Source organism: Megascapheus bottae, chromosome 18 (genome assembly GCF_031878675.1).
Source record: "Megascapheus bottae isolate mThoBot1 chromosome 18, mThoBot2.hap1, whole genome shotgun sequence".
In the NCBI taxonomy this organism is placed as follows: Eukaryota; Metazoa; Chordata; class Mammalia; order Rodentia; family Geomyidae; genus Megascapheus; species Megascapheus bottae.
In genome coordinates, this window is record NC_143526.1 from 31,672,963 (window position 1) to 31,688,168 (window position 15,206).

Consider the following 15,206-nt stretch of genomic DNA (forward strand, 5'->3'; position numbering starts at 1 on the left):
ACTGACTCTCTCTACTCTCTTTAAAGTAAAACGGGGAGGCTGGGAGTTTGGCTTAGTTGTAGAGTGCTTGCCTAGCATGCACAAAGACCTAGGTTCCATTCCTCAGTACCACATACATTGAAAAATAAATAAGGAAAATAAAGTAAAAAGGGATGGAATCACGGTTGAAGTGGTAGAGTACTTGCCTACCAAGTATGAGACTGTGAATTAAAAAACCTGTACAACTACTAAAATATATAGCTGCGCATGCACGCACGCACACGCTCTCTCTCTCACACACACAACAAAAAATAAAAGGAAAAAAACTAGGTGTAATTAGGTTGAAGTGTATTTCCAGTGTGAAACTTGATTCTCCCCCCACCCCACTCTAGTAAATAGCAATTTTAGCATTTTTCCATGGCACTTGGCAAGTCCTACAGGAAAACACTTCAGACTCTTCAGTAAGGCTGCAACTTTGATCTTGGTCCCTAGAGACAAAGTGCAGTTATTTTTTTTTTTTTCTTCTCTTCAGCAATCGGAATTCTTTCCTATGAGTTAACATCCAAAGTGAAGGAGGAACAGGAGGGATGAGAACAAAGGTGGAAAGGAAGCAAAGGTGAGAAAGAACTTGGCTCATGGATGAGTGACAAAGAGAAAAGAAAGTTAAACTCAGATTGTGAAGAGCTCTGGGCGCTGAAGGGTTGAGTGACTGGGACGGCGGAGATCTGAGCATCGCGGTTAGAAGCCAGGTGGGGCTGGAGTCTCCATCAGGACTCATATCCAATTAACCACAGACCAACACCCAAACTGGAGCTGTGGCTGAAGTGGCAGAGCATTCGCTTGGATAAGCTCAGGCAGAGAGCACCAGACCCGTCGGAGCCCCAGGACAGGCAGGAACGCGCGCGCGCACTCACACAACTTAAACCTGAATCTAAGAGAGGAACACACGCCTTGGAGCTGGACCTGAGGCCTTAGCAGGCTCTGTGTGTGAAGATGGGCGAGTAACTGGGTGGAGAGACCTTGGGAGATCAGGACCGTGATAGGAGGGAGGGAACTGAATGGATTTGAGGTGCAAGTAGGAAGCAGAACGAACGGGGGCGGGGGGCGGCGGGGAGACAGACAGTGTCTGGTCACCGGCCTCGCCGGATCTCAATGGTTACTGGTGAGTGGGGACTTCGTGTTCCTTACCGGGCGACGGCTTGGTTCCCGCGCGTCAAGGCAGTGGGCGTGGCCTCCGCGAGCCGTCGCCACGGAGATAGGAGGGGCGGGTCGAAGGGCGGGGCCAATGGGGCGCTGCGTCACTTGGTGGTGGCGATAGTGCGTGTATGTGGGGGGCGGGGGATACGCTGGGCGCGTCCCAGGGGTCACGTGGTGCGCAGCACGCAGAATCCTTCTGTCGGTTGGTCCTGGAGCGGCGCAGCAGGAGCGGGGCCGTGAGGTGAGCTCGCGGCGTGGCGCGGCTAGGCGAAGCCGGCTGGTCAAGGCTGGGGTGGGTCCTGTCCGTGACGCGCGCGCGCGGTGCGGGCGGGAACGGTGACGGACGCCACCGCTGCTCCGGTCCCCTGCCCGGCCCGGCTCTCCGCCTGGCTCCTCTCGCCTAGCCGGGAGGGAGGCCCGGGGACCGCTGCTGAGAGCGTGGCGGGCGTGCGAGCGGCGCCCAATCCCCGGGGCTGAGCGCGGAGTGATGGCGGCTGTGGCCAATCAGTGTCGCCCGAGGGGGCTGGGCCGCAGGGTGCGGGCCCGGGGCGCGGAGCTGGCGGTGCGGAGGGTGGGGGTTAATCCCCTGAGGGCCTGACCCTGAGTTGTGCTGGCGCTGCTGCGCTTCCTCGCCAGCCCCTGCCGTCGCCTTGTGGTTTGGGAACGCGCTTTTCTTTTACTATCTCTTTTATGCTATTCTGAGGCGCACACCCCTTTCTCAAGACCCTGGATCGGGGAGTATCCCCTTTCTCAATAGTTTTGAGAACGTGGGCGCACCCCCTTTCTTCAGCGCCGTCCCTGGGATGTTATCTTTGCCTGAATCCCTCCGAATTGAAGGTGCACCCGCTCCCTCCCCCAAGCTGAACGCTCGCCTCTTTCCAAGCTTTCAGTTTGAATATTCCCTTTTCGGTTTGAGGATTCGCCCCGTCGGAAAGGTCCCTCAAACCTGAGGTCCAGCAACTAAAGTTTTGGTGCACTTGCGTGTATCCGCACAACTCACCTTTCTAAGCCTCAAATCTGTCTGACACTTTTTTTAAGCATTTTTAAAATTTAGGGGTTACTTCCTTTTTAGCCCTCAGAATCTGGAACACATCTCGTTTTCAGGTTCGTGTACAAATCCTGAGGTTTATGGGTACATATTTATTCCCAGTTTCACAGATAAGGGAATTAACCGCCTTTTCCTTGACTCTTGTCTTTCAAAAAGGTTTCACCTTCTGAGTTTCCCAAACGGCCTTTTTCCTAAGAGAGACCTGTTTTCTTATCTAAGAGTGTATTTGTTTCTTTTTCCTCTTAAAGTTGTACAAAATGCACCTCTTTTAGTACAAATGCCTTACTCTGGGGATGAAGCCACTGTTGCTTCTTGAATCTTTTTCTTGAGTCCATTCCCAAGTGTTTTTTATTTTTGTTTATTTTTCTGTGCTATTCCTATTCCTAACTCAGTACCTGGGCACTGCCCCTGAGGTTTTTTATTTTATTTTTTGCCAGTTGTGGGGTTTGAACTCAGGACCTGAGCACTCTCCTTGGGCTTTCTCAAGGCTAGAGCTCTACCCTTGAGCCACAGCACCACTTCCAGCTTTTTTTCTATGTGTGTGGTGGGGAGGAATCGAACTCTGGTCTTCATGCATACTAGGAAAGCACTCTACTACTAGGCCAAACTCCTGGCTCATATTTTATTTCATTTTATTTATTTATTTATTTTGCTGTAGGCTAGAGTTCTACCACTTGAGCCATAGCACCATTTCTGGCTTTTTCTACGGATGTGGTTCTGAGGAATGGAACCCAGGTCTTGGTGCATGTTAGACAAGCACTCAAGTACTCTACAACTAGGCCTAACTCCCAGACCCCCATTTTTTTTTTTTTTAAATGTGCAGCCTGGGCGCTGTCCCTGAACTACCACCCTACTCTTGAGCCAAGTCCCACTTCTTGTTTTCTAGAGGTTAATTGGAGATAAGTCTCATCCTTATGTGCCCAGGCTGGCTTTGAACTTTGATCCTCAGATCTCAGCCTCCTGAGTAGCTAGCACTACAAGCATGAGCCACCGCTTCTGGCAAAGGACCGGTTGAGTCTTTTTTTCCCTCTCTTCTTTTTTTTCTTCCTTCTCCTCCTCCTCCTCCTCCTCCTCTTCCTCCTCCTCCTCCTCCTCCTCCTCCTCCTCCTCCTCCTCCTCCTTCTTCTTCTTCTTCTTTTTTTCCTGTCCTAGGGCTTGTACTCAAGGCATGAGCACTCTGCTCAAGGCTAGTGCTCTACCACTTGAGCCATAGCACCACTTCTGTACTTCTGGCTTTTCCAGTGTATATGGTACCAAGGAATCTAACCCAGGTCTTTGCGCATGCTAGGCAAGCACTCTACCACTAGGCCAAACTCCTGACCTCTGTGGATCTTAAGTATGGTTTCTTACCCTTTTCAGCAGCTCATGATTTTTTCACTCCTCAATTTGCTTTCCTCTTTAGAACCGCATTCCCTTAGGTGCTCTCTCAGTCTTACTCCTCTGCCTGAGGATCTCTGTACAGCCTGGCACTTCCTGTACTGTGTCTTCTGGGCAAGCTTCCTAAAGTCACACCTCCTGAATTCCCCTCCTTCCAGGAGTCCTTTCCTAAATGGGTGCCTGCACATGGCTGTGTGTGTGTGTGTGTGTGTGTGTGTGTGTGTGTGTGTGTGTGTGTTCCTGAGGTGCCTGCACATGGCTGTGTGTGTGTGTGTGTGTGTTCCTGAGGTGCCTGCACATGGCTGTGTGTGTGTGTGTGTGTTCCTGAGGTGCCTGCACATGGCTGTGTGTGTGTGTGTGTGTGTGTGTGTGTGTGTGTGTGTTCCTGAGGTGCCTGCACATGGCTGTGTGTGTGTGTGTGTTCCTGAGGCTCGAGTTGCTGGCCCTTAGCATTTTTGCTCACCTTCTGGTTTCTTAGTGGTTAGTTGGAGATAAGAGCTTCCTGTACTTTCCTGACCTTGATGGCTTTGAGCCAGCCAGATCTAATTCTCAGATCTCAGCCTCCTGAGTAGCTAGGATTACAGGGCTTGAGTGTCCGGTGTCTTGTTTTTTCTTTCTACAAGCCAGAATTCTTCTTTCTTAGCTTGCTTTATGCCCAGGCATTTTCCAGTTTCTCCTTCCCTTTGGATACTGTTCTGCTTACAGAATAAGTACAGATATCCGCAGCTCTTCCTTTTGTGTTGGAGATGGCCTCTAGACTAAGACTGCCTGACCTCCTGGCAATGATTCAAACTGGAAAGGTATCTCTTTGCATTTCTTTGGCTATTCACTATACCATAATCCTCATTGATTGCTTGCTTCCTTTAAGATTTTGGTTAAATGGGTTGTTTTCTCTGTGCTGGTATGTATGTGTGAACCACTCAAGAGATTTTTTTTTTCTCTAGATTTATGTAGTTTCTAACCCATAAGCTTCTTTGTTAGTTTTCTGGGGGCCTGGGCGCTGTCCCTGAGCTCCTTAGCTGAAGGCTACCGCCCTAGCCCTTGACCCACAGCACCACTTCTGGTTTTCTGGTGGTTAAAGGGAGATAAGAGTCTCATGGACTTTAGTGCCCGAGCTGGCTTTGAACCACAATCCTCAGATCTCAGCCTTCTGAGTAGCTAGGATTATAGACGTGAGCCACCTCACCCAGCCTCTTCTTTTTTCCTTTTCTCCTTCCTTCCTTCTTTTCCCTCCCTTTCTCTCTCCTTCCCTCCCCCTCCCCTTTCTTTTTTTCTTTTGTCAATCCTGGCTCTTGAACCTAGGCCCCAGGTGCCGTCCCTGAACTCTTTTGCTCAGGGATACTACTTCCAGCCTTCATAATGCCACTTCCAGTTTTCTGGTGGTTAATTGGAAATAAAAGTGTCTTGCAGGGATTTTTCAGTCTTGCTTGGCTTCAAACCCTGATCCTCAGATCTCAGCCTCCTTAGTAGCTAGGATTACAGGCCTGGGTCACTGGTGTTCAGCTTGGTTTTCTTTTTTCTTTTTCAAATGAGATCATTTGACTGGAGGGATAGTAAAGTGTTGCATTATTTTCTTATCCTTTGTGTCCTAGGTTTTATCCTCACATAGCTTTGCAGAGGGAAGAGGCTGGGTATGTGTGGATATCTATTTCTTTGTATATTTTTCTCATATAATTGATAATCCCTTTTTTCCCCTACCCTTCCTCTCCTTTAAAAATATACAAATATTTGGATATCTTGTCTTTTTAGGAGCCTTTTAGTTGGTATTTGCATTTCCCTTTTCCTTTCCAAATCTTTCCCTGGGCTTTTCAGGCCAAATGCCCAGCAGATTAATTTCTCCACAGCTGGAAACTCAAATGCTTAGGGGATAATAACACCTTTGACCTCCCTCTATTTCTCCCTTTTGGGAAGTACTTGAGTGTGCAGCTGCAGGAAAGGAGGCCTGAGGCGGGAAAGCATTTTGTGTTTGAGAAGCTACACCAGTAGGACAAGGCAGGAATACCACATTTTCAGGATCAAGTCCTGAATCTCATTTAGAAACTGGAAGTTTGCCAAGCACCTGCTTCCTAGGGATGTTAGGAGATTTAATGACACCCTCAAGAACCTGTAGGAGTTAGTGGGGCTTGTGGGGAAATGTTCTGAACTCAGTATTGGAACTTGAATAAAAATGAACCATTATTGTATTTTCATAACAACTAAGCTTGGGAGAATCTTAGAACTAAGGTGTCTTAGGAATTGAAGTAAATTCCACATTCAGATGATATGCTAGTTCATAAGCACTTAATATTAATTCTACTAGAACTGGGGCTTAAATTCAGGGCCCAGGCACTATCCCTAAGCTGCTTTTGCTCAAGGCTAGCACTCTACCACTTGAACCACAGCACCACTTCCAGCTTTTTCTGTTTGTGTGGTACTGAGGAATCCAGGGCTTCATGTACTCTATCATTAAGCCACATTCCCAGCCCCAATACTACATTTATAAAACAGTTTGGACGTGTCACTCAGTTGGTAGAGCGATAGCCAATGAATGAAAGCATCAAGAGTTCAAGTTCCAGCCTTGTTATCCAAAAGCAAAAAAAAATTTGAGGTCTGTTTGAGCACTGTCTAATAAAATAAGGTATACTAAAAGTGAACAAGTACTTTGTCTCTTTATTGGTTGTTCGATATTTTCTGTGCATTAGTATACAGTGCATTCTTAGGGTATCCTACAGTGTTTCTCAAATTTGAATGTGCATACAAATCACCTGGGATCTTGTTAAAATGCTGATTCTAATTTGTTAGGTCTGTGAAGTGATGTGAGTTTTTGCATTTCTAAATTGCAGGTGTTGCTAATGTTACTGAATTGTTACTTTCATTAGCTAGAGATTCCATACAGAAAGCCAAAAGAATTTTTAGTGAAAATGGAAAAGTGATCCTTAGCCTTATGCTGGGGTATTGTTTTCGTTTTTATTTAGATACATATTCCTTAAAGCTTGGATAAAGCCATTATTTCCAGGACTTTTTGGGGGTGGGGTTTGAACTCATGACCTCACATTCTTGCTCAAATTTCATTTACAGTTGTGTTCTACCATTTGAACCCTGTCTTCAGTTCCTTGTATTTGTCCTTTTTTTTTTTTTTTTTTTTTGTGGATCATGGGGCCTGGGTGTTGTCCCTGAACTCTTCAGCTCAAGACTACCACCCACCCCTGGAGCCCCAGCCTCACTTCCCATTTTCTAGTGGTTAATTGGAGATAAGAATTTCATGGTCTTTAGTGCCTGGGCTGGCTTTGATCTCAGCCTCCTGAGTAGCTAGGATCACAGGCATGAGCCACTACACCAGGCTTTGTGTTTGTCTTTTGACAAAGGGTCTTACTCTGTAGCTTTGGCTGATCTGGATCTTGCTATGTAGATCAGGCTGGCTTGGAACTTGCAGTACTCATGCCTCAGCTTTCCAAGGTGTTAGATGTGTACAACCATATCTGGTTTCTGATGACTTTTTTTTATTTTTATTTTTTTATTTTTTGCCAGTCCTGGGCTTGAGCTCAGAGCCTGGGCACTGTCCTTGGACTTTCTCAAGGCTAGAGCTCTACCACTTGAGCCTCAGCACCACTTCCAGCTTTTTTGCTATGTATGTGGTAACGAGGAATCGAGCCCAGGTCTTCGTGCATGCTAGGCAAGCACTCTAACCACTAGGCCAAACTCCCTGCCCTCTAATGACTATTAATTGTACTATTAATTGCCATCCTGCCTGCCTGCCTGCCTGCTTTGCCTGCCTGCCTGCCTGCCTGCCTGCCTGCCTGCCTTCCTTCCTTCCTCCCTTCCTCCCTTCTTCCTTTCCTGCCTTCCTCTCTTCCTTTCTTCATGTTTAGAGAGTTTGTTGTTCTAAGCTAGTCTTAAATACATGGGTTCAGTCCTCTTTCTACTTCAGCTTCCTGAGTATTTGGGACTATGGGCAGTTATTAGTGTACCTGGCTAACATTTGCCTTTTAAAGTTATACTTAAAGCTGGGTGCATGTGGCTCATCGTATGATCCTAGCTACTCAAGAGACTGAGATATTAGAGACGTGATTCAAAGCCTGCTTGGGCAGTGAAGGCCGTGAAACTCTTCTCCAATTAACCACCAGAAACTTGGAAGTAGAACTGCGGCTTACGTGGTAGAGTGTTAGCTTGAGTAAAAAAGCTTAGAGTCAGTGCCTAGGTCCTGAGTTTAAGCCCCAGGACTGTGTGTGTGTGTGTGTGTGTGTGTGTGTGTGTTTGTTTGTGTACGTGTACATTTGTTTGCCGAAAACCAAACCTAAAAATTCGTGTTTTCTGTTTATATTGTGCAACTTATGTGCTGGAGTATTATTTCATGCTTAAATGGGAACTTTTTTTATCATAAATTATACACATAAATCATGTTTTGTTGTTGTTGTTGGTGATGGTCATAACACTTGAGCTCAGGGCCTGGGGGTTGTTCCTGAGTTTTTTCATTGAAGCTAGCATTTTGAGCTACAGTGCCACTATCTGAACTTTTTTTTTTCTATTCCTTTTTCGATACCGAGAATTAAAACTACCTTGTGCATGCTAGTCAAGTGCTCTGCAAGCCCTCATAATTATTGACAGAATTTTTCTAGTAAATACTGTATAACTAGCTTGTTTTGTTGATTATTCATCTGTCATCATATAGTAGGGATACTACTGATACATACTGAGATACCAAAAATCAAGCCATAAATGATTGAATTTCCCGAGTACTTGGTTTTGTTTTGTTTCTTTTCTTTTCTTGGCCAGTCCTGGGACTTGAACTCATACCTGAGCACTGTCCTTGGGCCTTTTCAAGCCTAGAGCTCTACCACTTGAGCCACAACATCACTTCCAGCCTTTTCTGTGTATGTGGTACTGAGGAATTGAACCCCGGTCTTTGTGCATGCTAGGCAACCACTCTATCACTAGGCCAAAATCCTAGCGAGTCCTTGGTTTTCTAGGTTCTGGAAATGTGCCTGAGAAAAAGTAGATGGGAGAAAAAGGAGGGTATGGTAATATAAAACGTACTTGTTCAAAGTAAACTGTGTACATCTATTATTACAGTGAAACCTCTTCTATTAATGTATACCAATGTATACCAGCATGCCTTAGTGGTAGAGTACTTGTAGTATGCACGAAACCCTGGGTTTGATTCCTTAGTACCACATAAATGGGAAAAGCCAGAAGTAGAGCTGTGGCTCAAGTGGTACAGTGTTAGCCTTGAGCACAGAGAGGTTCAGGGATAGTGCCCAAGCCCTGAGTTCAAGCCCCAGGACTTGCCAAAAAAAGCTGGGAAAAGTAGGTGTCTGAATCTTGAATGGATTGATCTGTCTCTACATGGGTGCTCTAGAAGATGACATTCTTCAATGGAGTCATGCCTCTGATGTTCCCTCTCCTTGTGTACCCATGTGTCTATCCTAGGTTTCTCTGGGTTTTTCCATTCTTAATGTCTTAGATCATGATGCATACCCACTCCCTTGGCTGTTACCTTTCTTCTTTTTTTTTTTTTTTTGGTGGATCATGGGGCTTGAATTTGTCCTGGGCACTGTCCCTGTGCTCTTCAGCTCAAGGCTATATCACTCTACCTCTGGACCTGGGTGTTGTCCCTGAGGTCTTCAGCTCAAGGCTACTGCCTTACCCTTGAGCCAAGCCCCACTTCCCTTTTCTAGAGGTTAATTGGAGATAAGTGTCCCAAGTCCTTTTGTGCCTGTGCTGGCTTTGAACCTTGATCTGCAGATCTCAGCCTCCTGAGTACCTAGGATTACAGGAGTGAGCCACTGGTCCGTCTGCTCTGGCTGTTACCTTTCATGGGCCCTTCCAGTATGATCCAGTTCTAGGGTACCTGAATGACTGGACTATTTATATCTTTGGGCCTCCCTAAGCCCCTCTATTATTCTCATGAATATCAGATTGTCTTAAGTAACAGATTTGATGTGGATTTGGCTCTGGTCCCAGTTCTTCTACTCACAGTGAGGCCTCAGGCAAGGCATTTAATGCTACTGGCCCTTCTCCCCATTTGAAAATGGAGGGGCTGATTATCTCCAGAGTCTCTCTTCTTTTGAGTTTCTGTCAGTCCCTTGCTCAGTTGTCTGTGGAGCTGTTGTAGCAGATCTGATTTCCTTCACGTGCTCTGTTGGGCAGACTGCCAGTAACTTCCTTGTCTGAGTAACTTCTGCCACTGTCTCTTTTCTAGCCAAGGTAGCCAGTTTATCCTCACATCCAACTTCAACATTATTATGCGCCGTGTCTTCTGCCAGTTGTGGGCTATATTTTGTTCAAAAACTGCCTAAAATGCTCAAGCTTACCTTGAGTTTTCCTGTTAATGGTAGCTGCTTCATTATATCACTAAGATACTGCATTTTATTTTTTAATTTTTATTTTTTTTGTTGGCTATGGGACTTGAACTCTGGGCCTGGGCTCTGTCCCTGAACTATTCAGCTCAAGGCTAGCACTCTACTACTTGAGCCACAGACCCACTTCCGGTTTTCTGGTGGTTAATTGGAGATGAGAGTCTCATGGACTTTTGGTGCCCAGGCTGGCTTTGAACTTCATTCCTCAGATATCAGCCTCAAGAATAGCTAGGAGTGCAGGTATGAGCCACTGGTGTCCGACAGAGGTTGTATTTTATATACAATCATATCCGTTTGTTTTTTTATGTAATATGTTTTGTCATGTCACCATTTTTTTGTTTGTTTGTTTGTTTTTATAGGTGCTTGAGTGTGAATTCAGGCCCTTATACCTGCTAGCCAGGTGCTCTGTTACTTTAGCTACACCTCTAGCCTATGTGATGTATATTTAAAATGTTTCCTCCAGCCCAGCTTGGTGGCTCATGCCTGTAATCCTAGCTACTCTGGAGGCTGAGATCTGAGGATCTCAGTTCAAAGCCAAGCCCCAACACTAAAGAACGGTAGATTCTTACCTCCAATTAATCACTAGAGAATGGGAAGTGGAGCTGCAGCTCCAGGGGAGGGCAGTAGCCTTGAGCTGAAGAGCTCAGGAATAGCACCCAGACCCAGAGTTCAAGCCCCATAACTGAGCCCCACCTCCTGTTCCCCCCCAAAAAAAAAAAGTTTCCTCCAGTGAGTACTGATGGCTCAGGATCTGAGGATAGTGGTTCCAGCCCTCAAGAGACTGAGGAAGGGTTTTGAATTGAAGTCCAGCCCGGGCTACATATTAAGATTGTGTTTCTGTGCTGAAGGTGTGGCTTGGTGGTAAAATGCTTACCTGGTATGCTGAGGCTCCCATTCAGTACCCCCCAAAAAGGAGTCCACAGGGACTCAGGATGTAGCTCAGTGGCAGAGTACCTATTTACCATGTTTGAGGCAGCACACAAAAAAACTAGATTTTATCTAAATAATGACTAAAATGAGCAGTTTTTTTTTTTTTTGACAGTCCTAGGGCTTGAACTCAGGGCCTGGGCTTTTTTCTCAAGGCTAGCACTCTACCACTTGAGTCACAGTACCACTTCTGGCTTTTCTATGTATGCGATACAGAGAAATCGAACCGGGGGGGGGGGGGTGGAGTGGGGGGGGAGGCAGGAGTTTGGCCTAGTGGTAGAGTGCTTGCCTAGAGTGCACAAAGACCCGGGTTCGATTCCCCGGTACCACATATGTAGAAAAAAAGCCAGAAGTGGTGCTGTGGCTCAAGTGGTAGAGCTCTAGTCTTGAGAAAACCCAAGGACAGTACTCAGGCCCTGAGCTCGAGCCCAGGACTGGCAAAAAAAAAAAAAAAAAAAAAGAAATCGAACCCAGGTCTTGGTGCATGCTAGGCAAGCACTCTACCACTAGGCCAAACTTCTGGCCCTGAACAGTTATTTTGACGTTAACTGTATATTGTTAGTTGGTGATGCTGCCTGGAATTTAAGAGTTAAAAGCATATTAAATCTCCTGTCTTCTCTCCCTTTATTACCTTCCTAAGAAGTAATGTAAGAGACATTTGTATTTTTCTTCATTTTGGCCCAAATATATTCTTAGTCAATCATCTTGATTGGATTATAAACGTGAAGAAAGGGTTATTCTTGTTGTCATATCCACTTTTCATAGAGATATCCCACTATATAGGTTGTTGACTAAGAGTGAGACAATGTAATCAAAATTGAAATCTTATAACAATTTGACAACTATTCTGCATCTGCCCTATCTACAGATACTTTCTTTGGCAAAATAATTAATAAGCTTGTAGAAATCCTGTAAAATTTTAGGAGCCTGGTATGAGTCACTCTGTAGGTGGAGCTTGAATCTGTGAACTTTGTGGATAGGAAAAGGGCATGAAAAACAATTTAAAATGAAGCAAGCCCACTGCCTCTGGCTTGTAATCCTAACTACTCTGGAGGCTGAGATCTGAAGATCAGATTCAAAAGTAGCCTGGTCAGGAAAGTCTGAGAGACTTTTATCTCCAGGTAACCACCAAAAAGGAGGAAATGGAGCTGTGGTTCAAGTGATAGAGCACAAGCTTATAAACTTTGAGCAGAAAAAGCTAAGAGACCCAAGCCTCAGTACCAGCACACATACCTACATACACACATGCACACACACGCACGCGCACACACACGTACACACACACACACACACACCACAAGATACTTGAACACTAATGATAAATGAGGGATAAATTGTGTGTGTGTGTGTGTGTACATGTGTGCATGTGCATGCGCATGCACAGTGCTGTCCTTTAGGTAGTTTACTGGAGACAAGAATCTCATAGACTTAGGTGCTGGGGCTGGCTCTGAGCTGCAATTCTCAGATCTCAGTATCCTAGTAGCAGGTCTATCTGGCTTGTCTGGTGAGAAAGCTGAGGTTATCTTAGCAAAAATCTGTGTGCCATCTCAGGTCACTGCTTGTTAGATGCTCTTGAAAAGTTCTTCTATTGGGAGGGATCAGCTCAAATAGGTAGTATCAGTATTGACTGATGAGTGCTGTGGCCTAGAAGGCAGGTTAAGCTGTTATGGAAGAATGTAGGAGTGTACATTGACCCATGAAGCCCTTCGGGAGGCCATGATTATTCAGCCTAGTCCTAAAGTATCAGGGAGGCAGAGGAAAGCAACCTGGTTTTGCAAAGTTCCAGGAGGTTGTATCTGTAAAGAGTGCATGTAGCAGGAGTAAGGGCTGCAAAAATGGTTAATAATTTTTTTTGAGAGCTTATTGTATGTCAGGTTCTGTGCAAGTCACTGTTGTTTTCACATTTTTATGAAGGAATGTAGCAGGGACCCACACAGTCCCTGTTACAGAGAAGAGGGCGGGAAGTTTGGCCTAGCTGTAAAAGCCCCAGGACTGGGCTTTTTCCTCAGAGAGGAAATGATATGTGTAAGATTATTTGGAAAGTATGGAACTAGGATCCAAACCCAAGCACTCTTACTCCAGAGTTCTGGTTTAAAAATCTATGTACTAGCTGTAATCTTAGCCAGTCAGGAGGCTGAGATGAAGATCATGCCTCAAAGCCAGCCTGGGCAGGAAAACTAAAATTTCCTCTTTTGCTCAAAGTTAGAATTCTACCACTTGAGCCACAGCACCTCTTCTGGCTTTTTCTGTGTATGTAGTACTGAGGCATTGAATCCAGCGCTTCTTGTATGATAGGCAAGCACTCTACCATTAGGCCACACTCCCTTTCCCTGTTTTCTTTTTTGAGGCAGATTCTCAGTATGTAGCCTAAGCTGGTCTGGAACTCCAGGGTTCAAAAAAATTTCCTGGTAGCTCAGGTTACAGGCATGAGCCACCAGCACCCATCCCATGATTTATTTGTTTGTTTGTTTATTACCGATCCTGGGTATGAGCTCAAGGCCTGAGCACTGTCCCTGGATTTTCTCAAGGCTAGGGCTCTACCACTTGAGCCACAGAACCACTTCTGGCTTTTTTCTATGTATGTAGTACCGAGGAATCGAATCCGGGTCTTCATGCATGCTAGGCAAGCATTCTACCACTAAGCCAAACTCCTGGCCCATGATTTTTTTTTTTAATTAATTAATTTTTTTTTTTTTTTTGCCAGTCCTGGGTTTGGGCTCAGGGCCTGAGCACTGTCCTTGGACTTTCTCAAGGCTAGCACTCTACCACTTGAGCTACAGCACCACTTCCAGCTTTTTTCTATGTATGTGGTACCGAGGAATCGAACCTGGGTCTTCGTGCATGCTAGGCAAGCACTCTACCACTAGGCCAAACTCCCAGCCCCCCATGATTTATTTTTATACCAAGTTGTTTTCTTCAGATTGAAATGACCAAATTCCAGATTATAAGCAGTTTTACAGTTTATTCCTTGTTTTGATTGAGTTTAAAAAAAAAAAAAGATAACTGTGAGCCAGGCCGTGGCTCATACCTGTAACCCTAGCTACTTAGGAGGCTGAGATCTGAGGATCAAGGTTCAAAGCCAGCCCAAGCACTGAAGTCTGAGACTTGTATCTTCAATTAATCACTAGAAAACTGGAAGTGGTGCTGTGGCTTCAGGGTAGGGCGATAGCCTTGAGCTGAAGAGCTTAAGGACAGCACCCAGATCCAGAGTGCAAGCTCCATGACCGACAACCAAAAAAAAAAAAAAAAAAAAAAAAAAAAAAGATGGCTGTGGTCAGTGCTTCAGGCAGTGTTTCAGTTTTTCTACTGCTGGGACACTGTTAGCATGGAAATCTAAACTATTCATGGAAATCTAAACTATTTCTGCTTGTAATGAATTGAGGGTGATAACATTACATTAAAGGAAGCATCTAGTTGCTTTATCTTTCTGCATTCAGAATCTGCTTATTTCTTAAGGCATGAATATAAGCATAGCAACAGCTGTTTTTTTTTTTTTTTCTTGGCCAGTCCTGGGACTTGAACTCAGGGCCTGCGCACTGTCCTTGGGCTTTCTCAAAGTTAGAGCTCTACCATTTGACCCACAGCACCACTTCTGGCTTTTTTCTATGTATGTGGTACCAAAGAATTGAACTTGGGTCTTTGTGTATGTTAAGAAAGCGCTCTCCCACTATGCCAAACTCCTGGCCCAACAACAGCTTTAATAAGGGAAAGAGGAAATGGTTTTGGTCTTTTTGGAAAATGATTACTTTATGTGTGTATGCATGTGTATGTGAGTATGCCAGCATTAGGGCTTGGATTGAACTTAGGTTCTTTTCTTTTTTTGCCTGCCTGGAGTTTGAACTCAGGGCCTCAGTACTGTCCTTGGGCATTCTCAATCTAGAGCTCTGCCACTTGAGCCATAGCACCACTTCTAGCTTTTTCTATGTATGTGGTACTGAGGAAATGAATCTGGGTCTTCATGCATGCTAGGCAAGCACTCTACCACAAGGCAGTTACTTTCTCTGTCTGTCTGTCTGTCTGTCTGTCTGTCTGTCTGTCTGTCTGTCTCTCTCCCTCTCTCTCCCTCTCTCTCTGTCAGTTGTGGGACTTGAACTCTGGGCCTGGGCACTGGTGGGCACTGTCCCTGAGCTCTTCAGCTCAAGGATACAGCCCTACCCCTTGAGCCACAGCACCACTTCCAACCTTCCATCTCTCATAATGTGGCAATTCCTTGTTCTTCTTGTTGTCATTAGTTGTGTCAGTCTCATGGACTTTCCTGTCCTGGTGGTTTTGAACTGTGATACTCAGAACTCAGCCTCCTGAGTAGCTAAGATTAAAGGTGTAAGCCACTGGTACCTGGCAGT

At 45.4% G+C, this 15,206-nt stretch overlaps 1 protein-coding gene across 3 annotated transcripts in view; it reads left to right on the forward strand.

Annotated features, from left to right (window-relative positions):
- Positions 1-1,315: 1,315 nt before the first annotated feature.
- The window catches only part of Phf20 (PHD finger protein 20), a 92,636-nt gene continuing 78,745 nt past the window's right edge, over positions 1,316-15,206 (forward strand). For all 3 annotated transcript variants that reach the window (XM_090352262.1, XM_090352263.1, XM_090352264.1), the window contains exon 1: positions 1,316-1,417. The gene's annotated coding sequence lies outside the window, so the exon portion shown is untranslated. The remainder of the gene's footprint in view (positions 1,418-15,206) is intronic.